The sequence below is a fragment of the Protopterus annectens genome, chromosome 9.part0, assembly GCF_019279795.1.
Source record: "Protopterus annectens isolate FY-2018-M chromosome 9.part0, PAN1.0, whole genome shotgun sequence".
Taxonomy (NCBI): domain Eukaryota; kingdom Metazoa; phylum Chordata; order Ceratodontiformes; family Protopteridae; genus Protopterus; species Protopterus annectens.
Genome location: NC_056743.1, coordinates 939,547,690 through 939,574,105, shown reverse-complemented (window position 1 = coordinate 939,574,105; position 26,416 = coordinate 939,547,690).

The window sequence follows — 26,416 nt, the reverse complement described above, 5'->3', positions numbered from 1 at the left end:
TCTAGCCTAGTACCAGTTTTGTATCTTGGGGAATAATATGTAAATTCACTCCTAACTCCTAGTATGAAATTCACATCTTAATGCCAAATATTTTCATAAATTTCTTCAAAAAATCTACCCTCCTTTGTTATATTTTTCCTTCTAGGCCCCTAGACACAATCTTCACTGCTGAAAATCAAATTATAGTCCTCACCAGTAACTAATACTCCATACTGAAAGCTGATTAGTGCTCCCAGAATTTTCTTTCAGCTCCCATTTTAGCAGTTTTAGGTGGAATATAAATTCATGCCAGTGTGATCATCCTCCCTTGCCAGTAACACCTTAGTACTACAAATCTACCATTATCTGTTTTATCCTGTTCTATTACTATTGGAGCTCCTCTTACAATTAATATAAGTACTAGGCATTCCACTGAATAACCATCCTGAAAACCTTTTTTTATCAAATTCACATGTTCATTTCTTTCCAAGTATGTCTCTTGCAGCATAGCTATTTGCACTCTACATTTTTTAAATATAGTTCACTACTCTTTCTTTTTTTTTGTATTTATCTGTGAGACTATTGACATTTAAAGACATTACAGAAAGCATCATTGTTTGTCTTGTTTGCTGTTTGTCTTTCGGATTTTTCTGGTTAGGGGTCGCCACAGTGGAACTCTGGTCCGTTAATGATTGGCAGTAGATTTTCATGTCCAACCTTCAATGAAGGCACGCCCTTATGGATGTCTTTTGAATGCTATGTCACCCAACCGCGGGGAGGACATGCAGACTCCACACAGAAGGCACTCCCCGCACTCCAGCCAAGAATCGAATGGGAGAACTTCATGCTGTGAGGTAACAATGCTACCGCTGCACCACCGTGGCAGTCATTGTGATACAAAAATTATTATTCTGACCTTTTATGAGTATCAGCTTTTTAAGTGCCTAATTCCAGCTTTTGTGTTACATGCATGCACTGTATGGCATGTTGATCTTTTATACAGTTGTTTTTTGTCTTCTCCATTTGGACCTATGTCATATCTCACAAAATGTTTTGTTTTATTGAAAGCCCTCAAACAAAAAACAAAGACACCCCAATACACCCAAAACCTATAAACTTAATACTAACACACAACACTATGTACATCTTCAGCTATTGAAGTTTTACCCTCCTAATAGGAACAAGTGTCCCAGACTGACAGCCACACTGAGAAACTTGGGTTAACCTAAAATAAAGGATGTTAAGTTGTCCATCTCGCCTTCATTCTTGCTGGATGGGTTCGGAGCCGACCTCGGCTCCGACTCGGCCACTCTAAAAGCTCGAGAGTTGGTTCCACCGGCTCGTGGCTCCCCTTATATCCCACAATGCTAGGCGGTATTACCCCAGATCTCGTTTGCCGCTACAGCGATCGAGGTGTTGGTTTCTACCAGCTTCAGGTCAGTTATTATAGAGTAATCTATAGTCTATTTAAACACCTTTAATTTAACCTTTTATAGTTATTTCCCTTAACTTAGTGGATTTAGACCCTTTTCCTTCTGTTTATCCACCCTTTTTTCCACTAAGAATTTATAAGTTCTTCCCTCAGGCCTTCGGGCCCTTCCATCCCCTTAGTGGAGTGTATGTGTTTTTTGTTAGGGATCTAAAAAAACTTGTGTAAAGTGAAATTTTTTTGAGTTAAACTTGTGTAAAGTGTAATCGGTGTGTTTCAGTGTGTGTGTGGTTACACTTTCCTTGACAATGTCTAAGGACTCAAAGGTCTCAGGCTTCAAGAAGTGTGACTCGTGCTGTCAGAAAATGTCTCTGACAGACGGTCACACTTCTTGTGTGTACTGCCTGGGACCTTTACACCTGCAGGACTCTTGTGCTGTATGCCATGGCTTCAGCCCTAGAGTCCTGCAGGAAAGAAAAAATAAACTCATTTTAAGAGGTTTGCTTAAGCCTGAGGGTTCCCTTACTGCTACTTCGGGCAAACTCTCTAAGGCTTCTAGGTCCTCGACTCCAGCTTCTGAGTCGAGGCCTAAGGCTTCGAAACCTCCTGCTACATCGGCTCCGGCTGGAGCCGATGAGTCTCAGACTGCAGCTTCTGTGGTTTCCTCGGCTCCGGCTCCTGTGTCGGCTCCGATCAGACCATCGGAGCCGACATCTAGAAAGAGGTCTAGGTCACCGTCCCTTGGCTCCGTTCATTCGGCTCCAGCGTCTCCCTTGCTGTCTGAACGGAGCCATAGATCTCACTCCTCTAGGTCATCGAGGCTTTCGGATCATGACCTTCAGAGGGTAGTGAGTCGACTTCTTAAGTCCGAGGCACTGGCCCAAATGCTTCAGAGCCCGACTCATCAGTCGATGCTTGACCCTGCCCCTCAAAATGTTCCTCCTCCGACACCTTTGAGCTCGGAGCCGGGGCGTTTCAGAACCGAGACTGCGATAGCGTCAGAGCTGATACAATTGTCTTCGGCTCCGTCGTCGGCTCCGATTTCTTCCTTGGAAGAATCTCGGCGCCGGACTTCCCTCGTCGGCTCCGAGGGGGTGAGTGGCATCGGACCCTTGTCCGACCCCGCTCTTCCTCTCGGTGCCTCGGCGCTGGTGAGTTCGGCTCCGACATCGGCCTCGGAGCCATCACTGTCGGTGCCGAGGGGTTCTCAGCTTTTCAGGCGGGGACCTCTGGCTCTGCCTGACAGGGGAGTGCGTTGAGGTCATGCAGAGTGTGTTGGAACCTGGTTCAACTCCACAGTCGGCTCCGTCCGCCCCTCCCTCTTCGGTGCCTCAGGTTATGTCTACTCACTCCCTCATCCCAGACCGCAGAGAGCCAGCTCCTCAAGAATCCCCTGTGGGGATCTCATCCTCTTCCGAGGCCTCTCCTGAATTGGCAGGGGACCCCCCTAGGAAGAGAAAGTGTAAGAGGAAGCACATAGACTCACCTGAGTCTGTCACCTCTGACACAGATTTAGAGGATTCCGAGGGTTCCCCCTGTTCCCCTTCTGAAGATGTCTCCATGTTAAGTTGTCAATCTCGCCTTCATTCTTGCTTGATGGGTTCGGAGCCGATCCTCGGCTCCGACTCGGCACTTGCTTTAGCTCGAGAACTCCTTTTACCAGCTCGAGGCAGCCCCATATCCCATGATGCAAGGCAGTAAGTACCCAGATCTCGTTTGCCGCTTCGCTTGGGAGGTCTTCTTTTTACCAGCTCCTGGTAAGTTGTTTCACTTTGTGATTTTCAAGCCCCTTTTTAGTCAAAAACTAATTTTTTGATAGTTTAAATTTAATTTCTATCCCTTGTTGACAGAAATTCCCTGTCTTTTTTAATTTGTTCTTAGTTATCCCTATCCCATCCCCCCCCTGTTAGGGTGTGTGTGTTGGTGTTTTTTAGAATACCTTTTGGTATTTTGTGTAATTTAATTTATTTTGACTGGTGTGTGTGTGTATTGTGTGTCGGCACCATGTCAAAGGAGAGGGTTTCAGGTTTTAAGAAGTGTGACTCGTGCTGTCAGAAAATGTCTCTGACAGGCGGTCACACTTCCTGTATTGTCTGGGCCCTCTTCACCTGCAGGACTCCTGTGCTATTTGTCACTCCTTCAGCCAGAGAGTCCTGCAGGAGAGACATAACAAACTGGTTCTTAGGGGCCTTCTTAAGCGGAGGGCTCTCCGGCTAAGTCGGCTCCACCGAAACCAGCAAGAGTTTCCAAGGCCCAGGCTTCTGTTTCTAAGCCTGCGGCCTCGGCTCCGACTCATACAGAGTCGAGATCGGCTCCGGCTGGAGCCGATTCTGGCTTGACTAAGCCTTCGGCACCGATGGCTATCGGTGCCGAAACTGTATTGTCCACTTCGATGTCGGCTCCGATCGGCTCCGACACCCATGTGGCACAGGCATCGGTGTCGGCTCCAATCGGCTCCGACACCGTTACTTTGGTGGCTGTATCGGCTCCGGCTGGAGCCGATACATCGAGGCGTTCTGTCGGCTCCGAGAAGTCGGCTCCGACAGGATCCGTAGTATCGGCTCCGATGGCTCATTCCAGGAAGAGGTCGACCTTGACCAGGTGTGAGCAGGACGGCAAGACTCTTTCTGCTGTTGGAGTCCGTTTTTCCACCCCTTCTAGGCCTTATCCCAAAGGACAGAAGGGTGGGAAGATGTGGTTCCGTAAATCCCAAGGAGTCACGCCGGATTCACGTGGTCAGTTTACCCCTAGAGGGGCTGCGGCCATTACTCTTCTTCCCCTGGCTCGGTTCTACATGCGCCTCCTTCAGTGGATGCTGTTCACACAGTGGTCATACCAGCAACTCCCAATGCGTCACCAGATTCTGGTGACACAAACATGCAAAGAACATCTTGCTTGGTGGATCACATCGTCTCAGGTTCACCAAGGCAGGTGCTTTGTACCTCCGTCCCCGATAGCCACTGTCACCACGGATGCCTCCCTGATCGGGTGGGGGGGTCATTATCAGGGCAGGATGGTTCATGGGACGTGGCAACCGTTCGAGTACCATCTGCACATAAATGTCCTGGAGATGAGAGCAGTGCTTTTAACGTTGCAAGCCCTCAACGACTTTCTTCCCGTAGGGACAATTGCAGTCCACACAGACAACATGTCTGTAGTTTGGTATATCAACAAACAGGGCGGAACCAAGTCCTACCCCTTGTGTCGAAGCGCTCAGACTATGGCAATGGGCGATCTCCTCTCATCGGTTTCTGGTAGCAACGCATATCCCTGGGAAAACCAACATTATAGCGGACAGATTGAGCAGAGCTATTCTCATGCCTCACGAGTGGTCTCTCAAGCAATCCATAGCGGAAGAGATTTTTCTGGAATGGGGTCGTCCATGTTGCGATCTTTTTGCTACTCCCCAAAACAGCAAATGTCCAGACTTCTTCAGCCTCTTCCCCCCAGAGACGCTCTGACCCAGGATTGGCCCCAGGGACTTCTTTATGCCTTCCCTCCATTTCCTCTGATCCCTCAGGTGATCCAGAAAGCTACCGTTTTGAGAGCCAAATTGATTCTCATTGCCCTTACTGGCCTCGACAAGTTTGGTTCCCGTTCCTCCATCATCACCTTTTGGTGCAGCCGTGGCATCTGGACCCAGTGCCAGATCTACTGATTCACCAATCCGGTCAGCTGCACCGGTCAATCCCTTCTCTCAACCTCACAGCATGGTTGCTCCACTTCCTTCCTTAGCCAGGCTTCCTTTGATCTCTAACCCAGTTAGAGATATCATAGTAACTTCACTAAAATCCTCTACCAGGAGGATTTACACAAGCAAATGGAACGTTTCTCTTATTGGGCTAAGGCCCAAAATATCGATCCTTTTACTGCCCCTGTTCAGGCAGTTCTGGACTTCTTAGCAGAGATTTTTCATGCAGGCTCCTCTTCTTCCACAGTCAGAGTTCAGTTGGCTGCTATTTCTAATTTTCATGTCGGGATAGCAGATCATAATATTATGTACCATAGGCTCTGCAGGGCCTTCTTGAAAGGAATTTTCCTACTAAAGCCTCCAATCAGGAATCCTCCTCCTCAGTGGGATCTAAATTTAGTGCTGACATCCTTGATTCTTCCCCTTCGAGCCAGCTGTTTCTTGTTCCCTAAAATATCTTTCTTGGAAAACGTTATTCCTAGTGGCTATTACATCTGCCAGGAGGGTGTCTGAACTTCATGCTCTTTCGGTTCGACCCCCCTATTTGATTTTTCACAAAGACAGAGTATCTTTGAGAACTAATCCATCCTTTTTACCTAAGGTCGCTTCAAAAACAATCTGAATCAATCCATTGATCTCCTGTATTTTTCCTAACTATTCAGATAGAGCTGAACAAAAGCTACATTATCTTGGCGTCCACCGTCAGCTTAGATATTATTTGGACAGAACAAAAAATTTAGAAAATCTGATCAACTTTTTGTTTCCTATGCGGATAATAAAAAAGGCCTTCCTGTTTCTAAAGTGACTTTGTCCAGATGGCTTTCTTCGGTCATCACTGAAATTTATACGATCAGGGGAAAACAGCTGTGCTCAAAACCTAAAGCACATTCAACTAGGAGTTTAGCTACTTCTACAGCCTTTCAAGCTAGACTGCCTTTGGACACTATTTGTGCAGGGCCACTTGGGCCACTCCTCACACTTTTGTTTCCCATTACAAATTGGACTTGGCCTCCAGGGACAGAGCCAGTTTTGGCTCTACAGTCCTCAAGAGTTTGTTCCATTGAGCCACCCAGGATAGAGGTGCTAGGGACGCGGTCCCATCAAGCAAGAATGAAGGCGAGATTGACAACTTAACATTAAGAAGTTATGTACCTACCATAACGTTCCATGTTAGTTGTCTTCTCTCGCCTTCTTTCTTGCGACCCTCCCTCCTTCCCCCTGGCCTGGACAGACCTTGTATAAGAAACTATTATGCTAAAGACCATTCAGACCTGGTCCTTTTTCCATCTGTAAGTTTCTTCTTCCTTTGGGAAGTATGTTATGCTTGGTGTTATTGCCCTTTGTCAACAAACGAGATCTGGGTACTTACTGCCTTGCATCATGGGATATGGGGCTGCCTCGAGCTGGTAAAAGGAGTTCTCGAGCTAAAGCAAGTGCCAAGTCGGAGCCGAGGATCGGCTCCGAACCCATCAAGCAAGAAAGAAGGCGAGAGAAGACAACTAACATGGAACGTTATGGTAGGTACATAACTTCTTATTTGCAGACATTCTAGAAATCCTGAAACAGAGGGGAAATTGGCCAGCCCTTAACCCTTCGGAGGATGAATCTGTGTATCTTGAGGCGTTTGGCTCTTGCCCTTCCACCTCCTGGGTGTCCCCCCCCTTTGATCCCCTCATGCAGGTGGTAGCAAAAAAGGCTTGGACGGCTCCTGACTCAGTGGACCCCACCCCCAGGAGACCTTCAAAGTTTATCACAGCACCAACAGATAAACAATTGCTGACCAAGGGAGTTTCTGTGGATGCTATGGTGGTAGCTGCTGCCACTAAGAAGGAACTAGCTGATCCTTCGGTGCCTGTCCATCCTCCTAACAAGGAATCTAGGTCTATGGACAGGTACGGGAAGCGGATGTTTTCCTCAGCGACCTTTGCTATGCGTTCGCTGAACTATCTATGCCATTTCACTCGTCTTCAAAGAGATTTGATCAAGGAAGCGAGTGACATGTTGAAGGATCCTACAGCTGCGGGTTTTCAGGACAAGATGAACGCTCAGCTGGCTACCCTAAATTCTATAGCTAACTCCTCCATGCACCTCCTTTCATATGCGGCTGATGGAGCGAGCAGAGCCGCAGGGACAGGTGTTGCCTTACGCCGGCATGCCTGGATGCGGCTATGCAATTTTGCGGACCCCTTTAAAACGTCTTTCACTAATTCCCCGTTTGATGGATCATCTCTCTTTGGTCCTCAAGTGAAAGAAACCTTGACGAGGTGCGAGACGGATGGCAAAACTCTTTCTGCCGTCGGAGTCCATTTTTCTACTCCTTCTAGGCCTTACCCCAAAGGCCAGAAAAGTGGGAAAATGTGGTTCATAAACAATCTCAAGGGACTTTGCCTGACGCACAGAGTCGGTTTCCCTCCAGAGGCAGAGGGGGGAACAATAATGGTAGACGTCGCCCTAGAGGCAGGGGGGGTCCGCAGAACCAGGGCAATCGAGAAACTTTTTCCGATAAGCCCTTCCAGCATCCCTGAGGTGTTGCCCGACTGTCCACCTTCGGAGGCAGTCGGGGGAAGATTGTCACTGTACCCAGAAGCCTGGCAATCCCTAACTCAAGACAAGTGGATACAGTCCATCATTTCCGAAGGCTATTCCATTCCATTCTTTCGCATTCCAAATCAATCAAAAAAATCCCTTCCAGATGTTCCACCCGCTCAAAGGGATCAAGCAGCATTGGAAATTTCAAAGTTGCTTGCAAAAAGAGCCATTCAGCCAGTGCCAGCAGACCAGCAAGGATCCGGAATCTACTCCAAATTCTTTTTGGTTCCAAAGAAAACAGGGGACTGGAGACCCATTTTGGATCTCAGTATCTTGAACAAGTCGGTCAAGAAAACAAGATTTCGGATGGTCACGCTACAATCCATCCTACCCCTTTTGGGAAAGGAAAACTGGATATGCTCTATAGACCTCCAGGATGCGTACTGTCATATAAAAATGAACAGACGCTCCAGGAGATTTCTCCGCTTCCGGCTGGGAACCAGTCACTTTCAATTCAGAGCCCTGCCCTTTGGTCTCACCACTGCCCCCCGGGTGTTTACCAAATGCATGGCAGTGGTAGCTTCTCACCTGAGACATCAAGGATTCCAGGTGTTTCCATATTTGGACGACTGGCTCCTCACAGCTCCTACCAAGCATCTTCTTCTAATGGCCAGAGACTACACCTTTCGCATTTGTCAAAAGTTAGGCATCTCAATAAATTGCGAAAAGTCTGTTTTGTCGCCTTGTCGTGCTATTACCTTCATAGGCGCAAATCTAGACACAGTCAACATGTCTGCGAGACTAACAGACCAAAGAATAGCAGACATACGCAAACTGGTCTCCCTTCTCTTCCACAGCAACAGAGTCAAAGCCAGATTAGTTCTGAAAGTTCTGGGGATTATGGCGGCTGCTATCCCTCTACTTTTATTAGCCAGATTCCACATGAGAATCCTTCAATGGATGCTCTTCACACAATGGTCATACCAGCAACTTCCGATGTCCCACACCATTATGATTACGCAAGCATGCAAGAATCATCTTCTTTGGTGGATGTCTTCCCCTCAGCTCTCCCTGGGAAGACCCTTTGTTCCTTCCCCTCTGGTTGCTACTCTGACAACGGACGCCTCCCTGATCGGGTGGGGGGGCATTATCAGGGCAGAACTGTCCAGGGCATATGGCAACCAGACGAATGCCACTTACATATAAATGTTCTAGAGATGAGAGCAGTGCTTTTAGCGTTGCAAGCCCTTCAAGACTCTCTTCCCTTGGGAACGATAGCAATCCAGACGGACAATATGTCTGTAGTGTGGTATATCAACAAACAAGGCGGAACCAGGTCCTATCCCCTATGTCGAGAAGCACTCAGACTGTGGCAATGGGTGATTTCTTCTCAGCGGTTTCTGATAGCAACGCACATCCCCGGGAAGTCCAATCAAATCGCGGACAAGTTGAGCAGAGCTATCCTCATGCCACACGAGTGGTCTCTGAAAGATTCTATTGTGGACAAAGTTTTTCTCAAGTGGGGTCAGCCTTGCTGCGACCTTTTTGCTACTCCCCAAAACAGCAAGTGCAGAGATTATTTCACCCTATTCCCGTTACCAGGCCAGTCCAGCAGAGACGCTCTAGTCCAAGTTTGGCCCCGGGGACTTCTGTATGCATTTCCTCCCTTCCCACTAATCTCTCAAGTGATACAGATAGCTATCGCTCAGAAGGCCTTTCTGATCCTCATTCCTCCTTACTGGCCTCGACAGGTTTGGTTCCCCTTTCTACATCAATTTCTGTTGGAGCAACCTTGGCATCTGGACCTAGTTCCAGATCTTTTGATCCATCAATCGGGTCAGTTACATCGCTCCCTTCCCTCTCTGAACCTCACTGCTTGGTTCCTCCGATTCCAACCTTAGCCAGGCTTGCTCAAATATCTCAATCTGTTCGAGATATTTTGATAGCTTCCCACAAATCTTCCACTTGGAAGATTTATCTTAGTAAGTGGAAACGTTTCGCCTATTGGGCTCAAGGAAGGGACATAGATCCTTTCACTGCTTCCATCCAGATGGTCCTTGATTTTCTAGCTGAACTCTTCCATGCAGGTTCATCTCCTTCTACTCTTAAAGTTCAATTGGCAGCTATTTCTAACTTTCATGTGGGCATTTCAGATTCTGCCATCATGTCTCACAGGCTTTGCAAAGCTTTTTTGAAGGGAGTTTTTCTTCTCAGACCTGCTATAAGAAATCGTCCTCCTTCTTGGGACCTTAATTTAGTTCTCACATCTTTGATTCTTCCCCCTTTCGAACCTGCAGCTTCCTGTTCATTGAAATTGCTATCCTGGAAGACTATCTTTCTGGTAGCTATTACTTCAGCTAGAAGGGTCTCAGAACTTCATGCACTCAGCAGTCGACCTCCGTATCTATTGTTTCATAAAGACAGAGTATCCTTACGAACCAATCCATCCTTTTTACCTAAAGTAGCCTCTGCGTCTAACCTAAATCAAACCATTGACCTCCCTGTGTTTTTTCCTAACTTTTCTAACAGGTCTGAACAAAAATTGCATTGGTTAGATGTTCATCGTCAGTTAAGGTATTATTTGGATAGAACCAAACAGATCAGGAAAACTGACCAATTGTTTGTCTCTTATGCAGAAGGCAGAAAGGGACTTTCAGTTTCGAAGGTATCACTCTCCAGATGGCTAACATCTCTGATTTCCTTTGTTTACAAAATTAGACACCAAAAGCTGCCTAGCAAACCTAAGGCCCACTCCGCCAGAGCTTTGGCTACTTCTATAGCCTTCCAAGACAGACTGCCTATTGACACCATTTGTGCAGCGGCTACTTGGGCTACTCCTCACACTTTCATTTCTCATTATAAGTTGGATTTAGCTTCTAGACATAGAGCTAACTTTGGTTCCACTGTTCTCAAGTGTCTGTTCCGATAGGCCACCCGGGACAAGGTGCTAGGGATGCGGTCCCATCCAGCAAGAATGAAGGCGAGATGGACAACTTAACATATAGAAGTTATGTTCTTACCATAACGTTCCATGTTAGTTGTCTTCTTCTCGCCTTCTTTCTTGCGTCCCACCCTCCTTCCCCCTGGCCTGGACAGAGTTTGATTGTGACCTCTTTTTCTACCACCTCTATTGTATATAGGTATATGCTATACTTTGCATATATGCCTTTCTTCAGGTTTCAGGTCACATTCTTCCCTTCCTTTTTATAGAGGTGGGTTTTTCCCCTTTTTCCAGTGGTTCTGGAGTTACTTTTTGGCTGGGCCTAGCTTACAAATGAGATCTGAGGTAATACCGCCTAGCATTGTGGGATATAAGGGGAGCCACGAGCCGGTGGAACCAACTCTCGAGCTTTTAGAGTGGCCGAGTCGGAGCCGAGGTCGGCTCCGAACCCATCCAGCAAGAAAGAAGGCGAGAAGAAGACAACTAACATGGAACGTTATGGTAAGAACATAACTTCTATTTATTCATGTTAAGACTCATGGTATGGCTTGTGCTTCTACTAAGGGCTGTCTGTTTTTTTCTTATCTTTATAGCTCTCCCAGGTGGAAAAACACTTGAGTGCTTTCAGAAAACATTATCTCCTAGCCATTTTTCTTTATCAGATTGTCTCCATAGAGACATGAGGACCAGATACAAAGTTGCTACCAAAAGCATACATGTATTTGCTAGAAAAAGGCTTTATAATATTCAGTGCTCTTTTTCATTTACTTGCTTTCTCTTAAAATGTGTTAATAGATCAAGCTAAGGGCCTTAATCCAATCATTCCCTTATGCAAGAATGAGAAAAAGTACATCAATTGTTCTTTATTTTTGTCATGCTCTTTTGAACGGACTTTTCTATTTTTTTTCCATTGCAGTGCCTACATTTCTTAAAAGTGAATAAGGATAAAGAGAGAAAAAGGGAAAAAACAGGAGCACCTGTTTACATTAGTATTCCCATTACACTTAAAAATGACAACTTTACTTTATAGCATGCAAAGAAAATAATGCACTATAAACATATTAGTATTAAGAAAAAAAATATTTCCAGTGTATTGATATTCATAAAGTCTATGAAATGCTAAGCATATCCATTTTTTTAGACTTATAAGTGTGCTAATCATAGAGTAATTGAGTTTCCTTTGCAAGAAGGCATTGGATTTGATATTTCATCTGCCAGTTGTTTCAAAGTAATTTCGATGACCTATGGGGTCATTTATGGGGATCTATAGCTAGCAATGAAACAATAGCTAAAATTAAGGGTGATCTGGATCACCAGGAGCATCAGGTTAGGGACATGGGTAATTTAATGTGAAGTAAATGTGTTTCTGACAAATACAGCTACTCCCTTGCAGTTACTTAATGGCCTGAAGATGTGATAGGTGCTAAACCATTGTCTAGAGGGAGTGATGTAATTGCATTGAAAGCATTTCTCAGTAATTACACAAACATTTGAATGTGTATTTAGATTCCTAGCATTGAGTAGTGGCACCATGCTCTTGCATGAATTTTCAGTTTGAGCTTATTATGTAGAAATCTCTAGTAGAGGAACTCTGCCTATAAAAAGCATCATGGAGTAGCAAATGCTTTACCCAGTATGTAGAAGCTCTAGTATGAGAGATGTAAGTCACTTCTAGTGAAACGTAAAGTCTTATCTACCATTTCATTCCAGGCCAACATATACTGGTTCCCTTTATAATGCCACCAACTACTTAAACATTTGTTAAAGCTAGTTATCTTCTCTTGGTATTTAAGCATCATACTTGGTAAAAGCAACATATTACATAAGATCAGTGTATTTCATGTCTCTAACACACACACACATACACACACACACACACACACACACACACACACACACACACACACACACACACACACACACACACACAATAAATTCTACTATGTATGTCTGGGTGGAGCCCTTCAGGTCATTCACTGTCATGTGGGCCACCACTAGGTTGTATTCATATTTGTCTACTTTAAAGGGGCATAGGGCCCTTGTGACATCCTGGATCCTCACATCAGACAGGCAGATTACAGTCACCCTGTTCTTGTCAAGTCTAGTATGTCTAACTATAGCGACAGCTGTGACTAAAATATTTCCTTGTGTAAAAGCAGACTTCTTGGGTTTTAGGGCCTCAGGCCTACTTTCAGGGTGTTTCTTCAGTGAGCTGTGTGGATTTGCTGTATGTGTACGTGAAGAAGGAGTAGGTTTTACCATGTATGCTAGAGGCTGGATTCTTCTAGAGGATGTTCTAAGAAGCTTTGGCAATTTTTTCTTTACAGTCTTACCATAATTTATGGACCTAGTTGTGCGTTGTGACTGATATGGTGTTGTGGGGGGTATACCAATAGTGAGTTGATGCAAGAGGTTAGGGTGCATGTTTTTTAATATTTACATTTGTCACATGTTGTAATATCAATTGGTGTAAATAGTGAACAGTCGATAAGCTTAAGACAATTGCTACACTGCCTTAGAACACCTAGTGCATTTAGATTATCCATGAATAAAGTGAGACCAAATTGCTAAGCTATGTTGCCAAAGGATTGAGGATTAGGGCTGCCTGGTTGTAGTATGGGAAGGACATTGCTGTAGCAGACACTGAAGATCTATGGATGATGTATTTAGGGTAATACTCTGAAGTTAGTTAGATGGTAGCCAATCTAGCAGTATTTAGTGAAACTACAGATTTAAGTGCAACAAAAATAATGACTAGTGAGGACTTGCCTATTGGCTACTGTGTCTGTTATTGCTGGTCTCACCACAACCACACATAGCTCTGACTCAATGTTTCTTTTCTGTTTCTTTCACCTGAAACAAAACAGCACTAATCCCAAGTTAGCTGCTAAGAAGCAGATCTCAGGCTGTTTGATGATCAGCAGTCTTGACCCAAATGTTGCAGGGATGTGTAGCCTTGTTGTTGCCTTCTCCTGGTAGATGCTCTAGATAGCATGTACAGCTGAGCACAGCAGGGACCCAAGTTGTACAAAGGCCTGAAATTAACACTAAAAAGTTTTCCACCAATATATCCACCAGACCAGTCAGGAAAGTCCACCATACATGTACAGTCAGATGCTGTCAAGAATCAGTGTTCATTTGAACCTTCTCACACCAGGAACAAAATAGTCTCAATCTGATTCTTAAGAAGCAGTTTTGAACCCTTCCAGTGATAGGTAATTTCTAGGAAGACTATGAAACAATGTCCCTTTGTTCCTTCTCTCAGTAGGAGCAACACAAAAGCACTAATTCCAAGCTGATTTCAATAAGTGGTTTGTGGGCTCTCCACTGAATAGTAATCTTATCCCAGATGTTGCAGATCTTAAAAGTAAGATGGGAGAAAGGGGTTAATAAGTATTACATTGTGCACTAAGCAGGTAGTAAGATATGAAGAAGAGGGTAACTCAGTCTAAGGGAAGAGCCTTCCCAGTATGATCTTCTGGTGTTCATTAGTATGAGCAGATGAGATGAGACTGGGGGAATTTGCAAATTCCAATTTACATTAGAGGTGTGAAAATCAAATGCCACTGAGTTTAAAAGCAAAACAGGGACTGGGTGGGTAGATGGGAAAATCTGAAAAAGTAACACAGCAGCAGCAGCAATCACAGAGCAGAATCAGCACCCAGAGATTACATATGTTTGTGTTTTGCTTACCTGAAATAAAAATATGCTACTTCATAGCTATTCTCACACATCATTTAGATTTAACCCATTTGCAATTTGAGAATGGAAAACATATCTTTGCTAACTAGCCCTAACCAACCACTTTTAAAACTCCAAGGAAAAACAGCCTCAAAGTAAAAAAAAACATTAATAAAAGTAAAACACAGTGCTGTTATTTTCTTGTTAAGTGTATATGAAACTTAACCAACGTCTGCTTCTTTGTTGCTGGCTTCCAACCACCTTCCCCAATCTATGCACTCTTTGCAAGTCCAGCTTACTACCCTCTCTCTAACTAAGGGTGAGATCTAATACTGCATGAATTTCAATATTTCCCCATGTCTCCCCTTCTGCCAGGCCAGTTATGTGAATATTGTCCTTTTATGACCTATTTCTTATCTTACAAATGACGTCATCTAGCTTTTTAAGCTCCAGCAGCTATTTCCCCAATTTATCCAACTATTGCCTCTACTTTTCTAACTTTGGACTCCTGTCTCCCAGTTATCTCTATCCTACTGTCTCTGTTTCATGCTTTACAAAACTCAGAGTAGCTTATAGTGTCCCCAGGTTAGCCATAATGGCATCTATTTTGCAAAATATAGTCTCACATTTCTCTTCCATTTTACATCCTTCAAGCTTTCAGCATTCACCACTGTGGCACTAAAAGATTGCCTTCTTGACTCTCTTGTCTCCTTTTAGAACACAAATTGCAAACCCTAGTGCTACATTTTATGGTTATACTCTTACCCTGGGACAGAGCTCAGAATGGAGGCTAATATATTGTAGTGGCTTTGGATCCCCCAGTCATATACATAGTGTTACTTCTGATCTTCCATTCAAGTTTGAGATGAGCCCATAGGGGACCACCTGTACCACCTACAATGATTTTACCTGGTATAAGCTGAATTGGTGACCTGAGACATCATCATCACCATCATCCTCAATTTCCTTTTTCCCATTTTCTACATGAGGTTGGGATGTGTCTACTGTTGTCATCTCTCTCAATTAAGTGCCACTTATTTAACTTGTTTGACAGTCATGCCTGACTATTGCAGGTCTTCTCTCATACAGTCACTCCATCTCTTTGCTTGACAGCCTTGTTTCCTCTTGCTTTCTTCCTGTCTGTCTCAAACTGTCTTCACCAGATTGTCTTCTCTTTTTTTGTACATGTACCCAAACCACTCTAATTTGTTCTCTTTGACTTTGTATGCAACTTGGGCTACTTTGGCTTCTGCTCTGATGTCCTTATTTCTTGTCTGTCCCACAGTGTGCATCGTACCACCCATTTCAGGTACTTCATCTCCATCACCTCTAGCCTCCTCAGCTGCTTTGACTTTGCTGCCCAGATTTCTGTACCCATACAGTAGTACTAATTGCACCACTATTTTTTCACCTACTTCTCAGCTTCTTTGGCATTCTTCTGTCATACACTACCCCTACCACTCTGTGCCTGTTGGCTGCAGCCCCTCTGATTCTAGCTTCAATGTCCTCATTCAGACTTCACATCTTCCACCACCACTCGCAAATACTTCCACTATTTTCCCTTCTATCTCACTTTTCAGCTTCTTATGATTTCCCCCATTTGCTGCCATTACAACTATCTTATCTGTACTCACGTTCATCCCATGTGCCTTCAGTTTTGCATTCCTTTTCCCTGTCCTTTGCTGAAGTTCTTGCTCAGAGTCTACCTGTAATGCCACATTGTCTGCATATAGCAACTTCATTGATCTGTCCCTTCCAATCTTTGTTGGCTGATTTAGTCCATCACCAGTATGAACAGTAGTAAGTTCAGCGATGAACCCTGATGCACAATTACTCCCACTAGGAACTCCTCTCTGAGTCTGTACTCTGTGTGTACTTGAGTCATTGGGTCCTTCTACATAGCCTGCAATAATTTTACCAATGTTTCTGGGACTTTGAACAACTGCAGGACTGCCCAAATCAGCTTTCTTGGGACCTTGTTACATCCTTTCTCCAAGTCTAAAAATGCCTAGTTGGACTCTTTCCTCATATCTAGCTTCTTCTCAACTATATGTCTCACTGCAGACATTGAGTGAGATGTTCTTTGTGTTTCACTGTTGCAGTCATCACATTTGGGTTATCCCTGCTGGGGTAGCCCTCGGCTGGCCTGAATACCAGAGACTTAGTATTTCTGCGTCAGTTGCTGTTGCTTGAAGACTACGTCAGGTCATCAGGACTATAAAGGAAGGCAGCCGACACCATTACATCAGTCTTTTTGCCATGGAGTCCAAAGCAGAAGCAGTTCGCATAAGTGCTGGTTGGCCACTACCTGAGTCTTGTTTCCGAATTGAAGTTGAAGTCTTCAAAAGCTAAGTACCCCATTGGGGATCCTTTTTTCTTGCACTAACAGATGTCAGAAAAAGTTAATAATTGTCTCGCCTGTGGAAAGCAAATACCACATAGGGACTTCCAGTTCTACTGTGTCACTTGTCTAGGCCCAGACCACAAAGTCCCTCATTGTTGGTTCTGTGCTTTGTTTAACACCAGAACTATTCATCAGCGGGCCCTTATTGTAGCCAGATATTTCCATTTGCAGTCCTCAAATTCTGATTTAGATTCATAGGTTCATAGGTAGGTACTAGGTTATCTGCCCAAAGGCATTTATAAGCCTAGACAGAATGTGTTGGCTTTTGCCACCCCCTTAGATTAGTTCTCTGTGCCTCTGTCCAGCAGAGCCACTGAAGTGATCCCTGGGGTAAAAGAGTGTTAGTGAGGAGCTCTGCCTAATGTAGATTGGACTCTTGTTCCAAAGCATGGGAAGTCTCTGGGACAGGAATCTATCCCTCCAGCACGTCCTATTTGTTGTTGTGGTTAGGTTTAGATCCCTAGAGCGTGTGGCTTGAGGGGATATGTTTTTCTTTTGGTGGAGCATGTCCATCAATTCTGGGTTGGATATGGCCTTGTATGTCAGGCAGAAATCACCTCTGAGTTGGTGGTATGCAACCGAGTACAGCTGGAGTTTCTTCAGTCGAGCTGCATAGGCATCTGTTTGAGGCCAGTAATCCTCTTGGTGAGGTATTTCTGTGGTCTTTCCAGCTGTTGCAGGTGTCTTGTAAGGTGCATCCCAAATGGGGCATTGTACTCTATGATGGGTCTGATGAGTGATGAGTAGAGGTGCACAATGACCTCTTTTGATCTGGATGCGAACTCTTTTGTGATTAGGTGGGCCACACAGAAGGATTTTATATCCACTTTGGCAATGTGATTATCAAAGGAGAGGTTACTATCTACTTGGGTCCCCAGATCCCTTATTATGTCTTCCGTATTTAGGGGGCTACCACCTATGTGATAGTTTGTGGGTACTTTGTTTTTTCCAAAGGGGATGACTACGCACTTTTTGGCATTTACCTTGAGGCCATGGTTTTCACACCAGGTATCAGTCTCAGTGAGAACCTTTTGGAGGATGTCTTTGTCAGCCGGAGAGTCAATTATAGCCCCTAGTTTGCAGTTGTCTGCGAACTTGGTGAGCCATAGTCCTCCTTTGCTTGCCTGTACCTGTGAGAAGTATATTCTAAACCGGAGGGGTCCTAGGACTGAGCCCTGGGGAATGCCACTTGTAACCAGTTTAGAGTCGTACCTAGCTCCCACAACTCTGGGTTCTGTCTGTGAGCCAGTTGGCAACCCATCTTGTGACATAAGAGTTTATGGTCAGGCTGGTGAGCTTGTCTGTGATACCAGAATGGGGAATGGTGTTGAAGGCCTGTGCGAGATCTAGGTAGGCTGTGTGTACCACCTTTCCCTCATCTGTAGCCTTGGTAGCTGTCTCAAAGAAGTCCACCAGAATTAGGAGGCATGATCTGCCCATAACAAAGCCGAACTTGGTAGGGTCCAGTGTTTGAAGGTTCCCAATGTCTCTGTTAATGAGTTCCATGATGATGCACTCCATAGCCTTGCAGACCAAGCTAGTCAGGTTTATAGGGCGATAGTTCCCTGGGTCTGTTGTGACTCCACCTTTGTGGAGCGGAATAACCATTGCTGTGCACCACTCTATGGGTACATAGCCTGTGGAGAGGCTGAGTTTGAACAGTGTGTTTAGGTGATGGGTTAGTTCGTCTTTGAGCTCGTGTAGGATGCAGCCTGAGACACCATCCAGTCACATTGATGCTGTGTTTTTGGCTTTGGAGAGGGCTGTTTTAACCTGAGTGTCTGTGATTTCAGGGGCTCTACATTCTTCTGGTATGGTTATGGGCCCTTTTGGGGGTGAGAGGGGGGGTGAAGTTTGCACTGAACCTGTCTGCCAGGATATTGGTGATATCGGTTGGTTCAGTGTATTTTGTGCCATTCTGCACTAACTCCGAGCAGAGCTGAGCATTGCCCCTTAAATTCTTGACATAGCTAAACAATGCCTTGTGGTTATCTTTGGAGTCTTTGGAAATTTTTCTTTTGAAGCTACCTTGGATGATTTTATGAGGGATCGTAGTTTCTTGCTGATACTTATCAGGAATGTCTTCCTTTCTTGGGATTGTACTCTTTTCTGTACTACTTTCCTCCTTCTGTTGTATAGCTTGTTTATGGCAGGGGTCCACCAGACTGGTTTCCTTTTCTTGGAGGAGTGGGTCTTGATTTTGCTTGGGATAGCATGATCCATGCATTCTTGTAGGTGCTCGTAGACTACATTAGTAAAGGATTTTGCAGCTTGGACAAAGTTATCCTTTAGCATGGGGGCTTTGAAACTTTCCACCTCGGTCTTAAGTAATGTGAAATTTGCTTTTGAAAAGTTTTTCACGTGGTTTCCTTGACCGGGGCTGGAGGCAGAATGTGGATATCCAGAGTGATTTGTTTATGGTTAGATCTAACCAGCCAGGGGTTGACCTCCGGTGTGGAACACTGGTCACCCATGTTGCGGCCATGGTGATGACCAGGTTCAATATGTTGTCACCTCTGGTGGGAGTGTTGACCAGTTGATCCAGGGCGTTTGAGTTTATAAATTCTAGGAAATGTTAGGCAAGGGAGTTAGTACTTGAGTAGTTCTCACAGTTAATGTTTGGGTAATTGAAATCACCCAATATTATGGTGTTTGGTAGGACCTTTATGTTTCCCAGTGTTTCCAGAAACGTGGAATGGGGGTCCTGGGACATGGTGGGTGATCTGTAGCAAGCTACAATTTGAATTGCAGTTTTGCCTATTGTTAGTTGCATGTGGATGATCTCTGAGAGGTGTGGGTATCCTTGATGAATATGGATATGCCCCCGCCTTTTGTATTTCGGTCTGGGTTCTGTAGCCGAAATGTATGGTATGAGTTGTATCCTGATAGTGCTGGGGTGCAGCATGGCAAGGCTCCCCCTTTGGTGTCAGGACCCAGCCTCCACCTCTACACCATTCCTAAGAGGAGTCTCCACCAGGGACATCCTGGAGGCTGCCACCTGGACATCTGTTCACACCTTTACCAAACATCACCACCTGCCTCTCTTTTCTAAATCCAGGGTAAGTTTTTCCTCTGCAGTCTTGCAGGGCATGCTAGCCAGCCCCTAGCTGCCTTGACTACCTCCACCCATTTCCTCAGCTTTGGGAATCTACCCAAATGTGATGACTGCAATAGTGAAACATGAAGAACATAGTACAGTTGTGTACACTTACCATAAATATAGATGTTCGAGTGTCTTCACTGTTGCAGTCCTGGTTTCCCTCCCTCCTTCCCCCTTTTTCTTTTTGTTACCATTCTACCTTGTTGTTCTCCTTTCCTTAGAAGGGACATATTGGTATTTCTTTTCCACTGGTAGGGTCCTGCCACCAGAGCCTGGCCTCCTACTTTGGGGGCACCTGACCGGTTAGGGCAAGAAAAACTGATGTAATGGCATCGGCTGCCTTCCTTTATACACCTGATGACCTGACATCAGTCTTCAAGCGACAGCAACCGACGCAAAAATACTAAGTCTCTGGTATTCAGGCCAGCTGAAGGCTACCCTAGCAGGTATAACCCAAATGTGATGACTGCAACAGTGAAGACACTCGAACATCTACATTTATGGTAAGTGCACATAACTGTACTTTATGCTGCCTCCTGATCTGAAGCCGAACTGCATATCTGTCATCTTACTTTCTACTATTCTGCATATTCATTTAGCAATCACACACTCCAGAACTTTCAAGCAATGTGACAAGAATTTAATATCTCTGCACTGCCCACAGTTGTGGATGTCCCCTTTGTTCTTGTACACTGGCACTAGTATGCTTATTGTCTAGTCATCTGGGATACACCTTTCCCTTCATACTGCTATGAATACCCTCAAGAGCCATTTCTCCCTTAAATCACCCAACATCCTGATCATATCTGCTGAGACGTCATCTGAGCCAACTGCTTCATGTTCCTTAGTTCTATTCTTACTTCTTCTGAAATGACCTGAGATATGGAGGACAAAACTATGATAGGGATCAAACTGAAAACATATGAGGATGGATATATGCAAATAAAGTCTTCTGACATGATACTCATTTTCTGTTGTATAATGTCTGCTTCTGCACAAACTAATACTGTCATCCAGGCCACATCTTTTCAACCAAATACTATAGATTTGTGCCTTTTTTGCTTTGATGTAAAGCTTTGGATGAGGGAAAACAAAAATCAATACCTGATTTTTAAATAAAAGTTTGAGAACAAGAAAGCAGTAAGACTTGGATTACAATGAAGTGTGCCAAGTAAGGTCTAAGATAGCAGTCCTCATGGCGTCATTAGGAGTAGACAGTATTAGTAGTACAGTAAGGTCTGAGATAGCAGTCTTCATAGAACCACTATGAGCGGGCAGTATTAGTAGTACAGTAAGATCTGAAATAACAGTCCTCATGGAGCTACTAGAAAGTAGGCAGTATTAGTACTGTAAGGTCTGAGATAGCAGTCCTTATGGAGCCGCTAGAAATAGGCAGTATTAGTAGTACTGTAAGGTCTGAGATAGCATTCCTAATGGAGTTGCTAGAAGTAGGCAATATTAATAGTACTGTTAGGTCTGAGATAGCAGTCCTCATGGAGCTTCTAGAAGTAGATAGTATTAGTAGTACAGTAAGATGTGAGATAGCAGTTCACATGGAGCCACTAGACGTGGGCAGTATTAGTAGTGCAGTAAGGTCTGAGATAGCAGTCCTCATGGAGCCACTGGAAGTGGGCAGTATTACCAGTACAGTAAAGTCTGAGATAGCAGTCCTCATGGAGCCACAAGAAGTGGGCAGTATTAGTAGTGCATTAAGATTTGAGATAGCAGTCCTCCTTTAGCTACTAGAAGTAGGCAGTATTAGTAGTACAGTAGAGTCTGAGATAGCAGTCCTCCTTTAGCCACTAGAAGTAGGCAGTATTAGTAATACAGTAAAGTCTGAGGCAGCAGTCCTCTTGGAGCCACTAGAAGTGGGCAGTATTAGTAGTACAGTAAGGTCTAAGACAGCAGTTTTCAAGAGTAGGAGTGGCATTTTTATTTCAAAACGTCTCAAAGACATGATGATAGGTGAAACTGAGATCATTTAAATTGTCCATAGGTTTGTGTTTTTGGGGGAGATGTATGTGTGTTTGTCTGTATTTCTGTAAGCAGTTTTGCATCCTTTAGTGGACTGGCTTCATTCCTTACACTCACTGCTTGCCAAGATAGGCTCTGGTTTCCCACTCTCCTGGACAGGATAATGAGTATATTGAAAAAATGATATATGAGTGATAAGAGGAAAATGAATGTAAGAAGTTGGAAAGTAAGCAATGAAATAAAGTCCGCCTGAACTGGGGAGGAGACAGATCAGAGAGCAGGACTGATGCCTTATTCTGAGATGTGTAAGTTGTGAAGTACATTTTCCTTCTGTCACTAACTAAGAAACAGTATGTTGTTTTTAACAGTACATCTGAGATTTCATTCCTGTCACTGCTGGCATCATGCATTAAAAGTATGAAATGGTTACTGTAAGTCTGGTTCACCTCATCCATTATAATACAGGATGGTACATTCAGTATCTGCATTCTGGTTTTGAGTTCTGAGTTTTAGGAGAGATCACATAACTGCTCTTATACTACCACATTTTGATAATCAAGTTTCTAGAAATGATGTAGAGTAAAATATAATATTTTATATATTTTTTAAATGTTAAAATGGAAACAAAGGTGATGGATGTCAAGAAGTCCTAACATACTGGCAAGGGGTTATTTATGACAAGTTAGCAGCCTTCTATCTTCTTTGAAATTAATATGGTCCTATGGTATGATATTGCATTATTTATTGTTTCTGTATATTATGATGTATATAATTGTTTAGTAAACTGTATATCTTGGGCTTTTGGCTCCAGGCCTCCCCTGTAAATGCAATCTGATCATTTGGACAGCTCAGCTTCTAAACTAAAATAGGGTGAAGCATCATATCTTCATCTTTCCTTAGAAGAGTAACATTTACAAATGAATACTCCATCTTTTTGATTAATGGAACTGAGATAACTTTTGTATTTCCAATCCAATACTTCACTTAAAGTAAGATGCAACCTTAATTATCAGTCACAGCACAGACTAACACTTCATTGTTTTTGTCTTTTTGTATGTGCCGCAGTTTCCTATCTGAACAGCTTTTTGTAGTACAATAATGACCCAGAATCCTTTTGACTTTTCCTGTACTCCAAGGGATGGGATGTCATGGCATTGTGGATACCACTTTCTGTCCTTCTCACAGTAAGACTGAGTGGTGCGTTGCTGAAGTGCTAGGTCTACAAGAGGGGAGGGGTTGTCTTCATTCTGTGGCTTGGAATGTTTTATGTTAACTTCTGATGTTATGTTGTCCTATCTCACTTTCATTCTTACTGATTGGGGTTTGGAATCAATCCTCGGTTCTGACTCAGCCATATACTAAAGCCCAAGGTCTTCCACTGGCTCGTGGCTGTATCCCTATTCCATCATGCTCTAATGAAGCTCCTCCGATCTCGTTTGCCACTAAACAGATTGGAGGCTTCTATCTTGGCTCTGGCTAAGTGAACCAACCTTTATTACCTTTATTACCCTATTTTTCTCTAAAAATTTCTTGTTCTACTTTAAAACATGTTAACATTTGCTATTCTTGTAGGTATTGTAGTTAGCTAGGAATATTCGTTACTGTGTTGTTGCTTCTGGCAGTCGTTTTTTGTTAGGCCTTGTTTTTCCCTATCCTGGTTAATTTTTCCTAAAATTACTGTTGTTAGAGAAAATAGAAAGGTGTCAGTTCATTTAAGTTAGAGGGCTGCCGCTGCAGTTTTAGCTAGAGGATATCTTGTTAGTGTTTATTTTTAATAGTTTTTTCTAGTGCCAATAGGAGCATCAGCCCAATTAAGTTAGAGGGCTGCCACTGCACGTTTTTAGTTAGAGGACAACCTAATTTATTTTCTTTCTCTCTCACTTGAAGTTTCTAAAAAAAAAAAAAAAAGTTTGTTTGACATTTTATATATTATACTGTAGAAGTTTAGTGGTTGTTGTAGTTATTGTTTTGCTCTTGTGTGTGTGTGTGGACTGTGATTTTAAACATGTCCAAGGAGCATAAGGAAACTAAGCCTTCGGGCTTTAAAAAGTGTAGTAAGTGCAGCCAGCAGATGTTGATAATGGACTTCCATACTGTTTGTGTCTATTGCTTGGGAGCAGTACATCTTCAGACATCATATTCAATATGTCACTCATTCAGCTCTAGAGTGATACTTGAGTGAAAAAAAACAAGCTAATTGTGAGAGGCTTACTGAAGTTCCCGTTCTAGGAAGCTATAGAAGAAGGTCTGGGCACTTTAGGATCAGCAAAATCACCTTCATCTAAATCAGACAAATCCACTTAAAGATCTTCTCCCTCTTTGGGGCAATCGGAGACTGTTAAAAAATTAAGCAAAATTGTATCTCAGGCTCCGACTATTTCGGAACTGACAAAATCTGCTTCATCGGCGCCAGTAGTTTTGGTGGTTATAGAATTTGAACTCAAAAGCTACTCCCCAGAATTAGAGCCAGTTAGTCCTGTTCTGAGGTCACCTATTTTACAGTCAATCAGATACCCTACTCTCTCCTCGAAGTCCTCCAAGAGTCTTTCAGACAATGATGTGGTTAGGGTGGTGTGTAGGCTTCTAAAGATAATGGGGCTGGCCATACTCCTTTCGGATCCAACCCACAGGGATTCAGAGCCAGCCAAGACTATCCCACTGACATCGATTCCTCCTCAGAGTGACCCAGGACCTTGGAGCCGGAATGCTTGGAACCGACTGTTCTGTTACCATTGGTGCCGAGAACCATCCTGGTATCTTCAGAACCAATGTCTGCTCTGACATCCTGGGTTCCATCTGAGGAGTCTAGGAGCTGACACTCTCCAGTTGGGTCTGGGGAGGGGAGTCAGATCAGATATTTGTCAGATCCGAACTTACCACCTGGAGCTTAGGCACAGATGAGCTCAGCTCCTACATTGGCTTTGGAGCCAACCCCCTTGGTTCCGGGGATTTCTTCTGGCTCTTTGGCGCTAGAGGTATCTTTGGATCAAGGGATGAGGGCTATCAAGCCGATGAGGAGGGTGCTGTCCCCTCAGACAGCTCCACTCATGGGTTCCAACATTCCTCACCGTAAGGCACCGACATCCATCACTGCACCACACCATCCATAGACCAGCTGAGACCCTAGGTCTCAGGGTACTCCATCGGATGAATCCCTCTTTTCTGAAACCTCTCCAGAATACGCTTCTAAAGATGTCCCTCATAAGAGACTCTGCAAGAGGAAGCATTTGGACTCACCAGAGAAGTCAGTCACCTCAGACACAGACCTCGATGAGTCAGAAGGGTCCCCACGATCACCCTCTGAGGATGTCTCCTACACAGATATCCTAGAAATCCTTGAGCATAGAGGGGGCTGGAAGCCCATTAACCCTTCTGATGGGGAGTCTGTTTACCTGAAGTCCTATGGGTCTCACCCTTCAGCCACTTGGGTGTCTCCACCTTTCGACAAACGTATGGCACTAGTTAGTTGAAAGGCATGGGAGTCTCCAGATGCAGTGGAGCCTGTCTCTAGGAGGGCAAATAAGTTCATCACAGCCTCTTCAGCTAGAGACTTCCTGACCAAGGGTGTCCCTGTAAATGCTATGGTGGTGGCAGCAGCCACCTAAAAGGAACTTTCTGAAACATCTTCATCTGTCCATCCACCAAACAACGAGTCTCATACGATGGACAGATATGGGAAGCATATGTTTGCTTCAGTGACTTTCGCACTCAGATCACTGAACTATCTGATGCATTTTACAAGGCTACAAAGAGATCTCCTAAATGAGCTAGGAGATACTCTCCAAGGTACAGTAGCTGCAGGGGTATCAGACAAGGTTTCCTCTCAGCTCTCCAGCTTAAATTCTGTTGTCAACGCCTCCATGAGGCTCATTTCTTATGCAGCAGATGGAGCGAGCAGAGCAGCGGGTTCAGGAATTTCCCCTAAGGAGACATTTCTGGATGCGCTTATGTGACTTTGCGGAACCTTTCATATCTTCCTTTATTAATGCCCCATTCGATGGCTAATCCTTGTTCAGGCCAAAAGTTAAGGAAATGCTAACCAGGTGGGAGCAATAAGGAAAGTCTCTCTGTGCTGTAGGAGTCTGTTTTTCCATACCTTTTAGACCCTATCCAAAAGGCCAGAAGGGGGGGGGGGGGATGTGGTTCAATAAAGCCCAGAAACTTTTTCAGGACACATATGGTGACTCTTCCCCTAGAGGCAGAGGGGGAAGTACAAATGGAAGACACTGTCCACATGGCAGAGGGGGTCCGCAAAACCAGGGCAACAGGGATTCTTTCTGTGGTAGGCCCTTTCAGTGCTCCTGAAGGGAGGCCCATCTGTCAATCTCTGGAGGCAGTCGGGGGTTGATTATCTTTGTACCTAAAAGCCTGGCTGGAAATAAAAAAGATAAATGGGTACAAAGTATCATATCCAGAGGATACTCCATACCATTTTCTGTTCCCATTCCAAACATAAAGAAAACCCCAGACATTCCATCCAGTCAAAGGGATCAAGTAACTCTAGAAATTCAAAAGTTGCTAGACAAAAGAGTCATCCAAAGAGTCCCTGCAGACCAAATTGGATCCGGAACTTACTCGAGATTCTTTTTAGTGCCAGAAAGAACAGGGGACTGGAGACCAAGTTTGGATCTCAGCAGATTAAATGAATCAGTAAAAAAGACCAAGTTCCGGATGGTAACACTGCATTC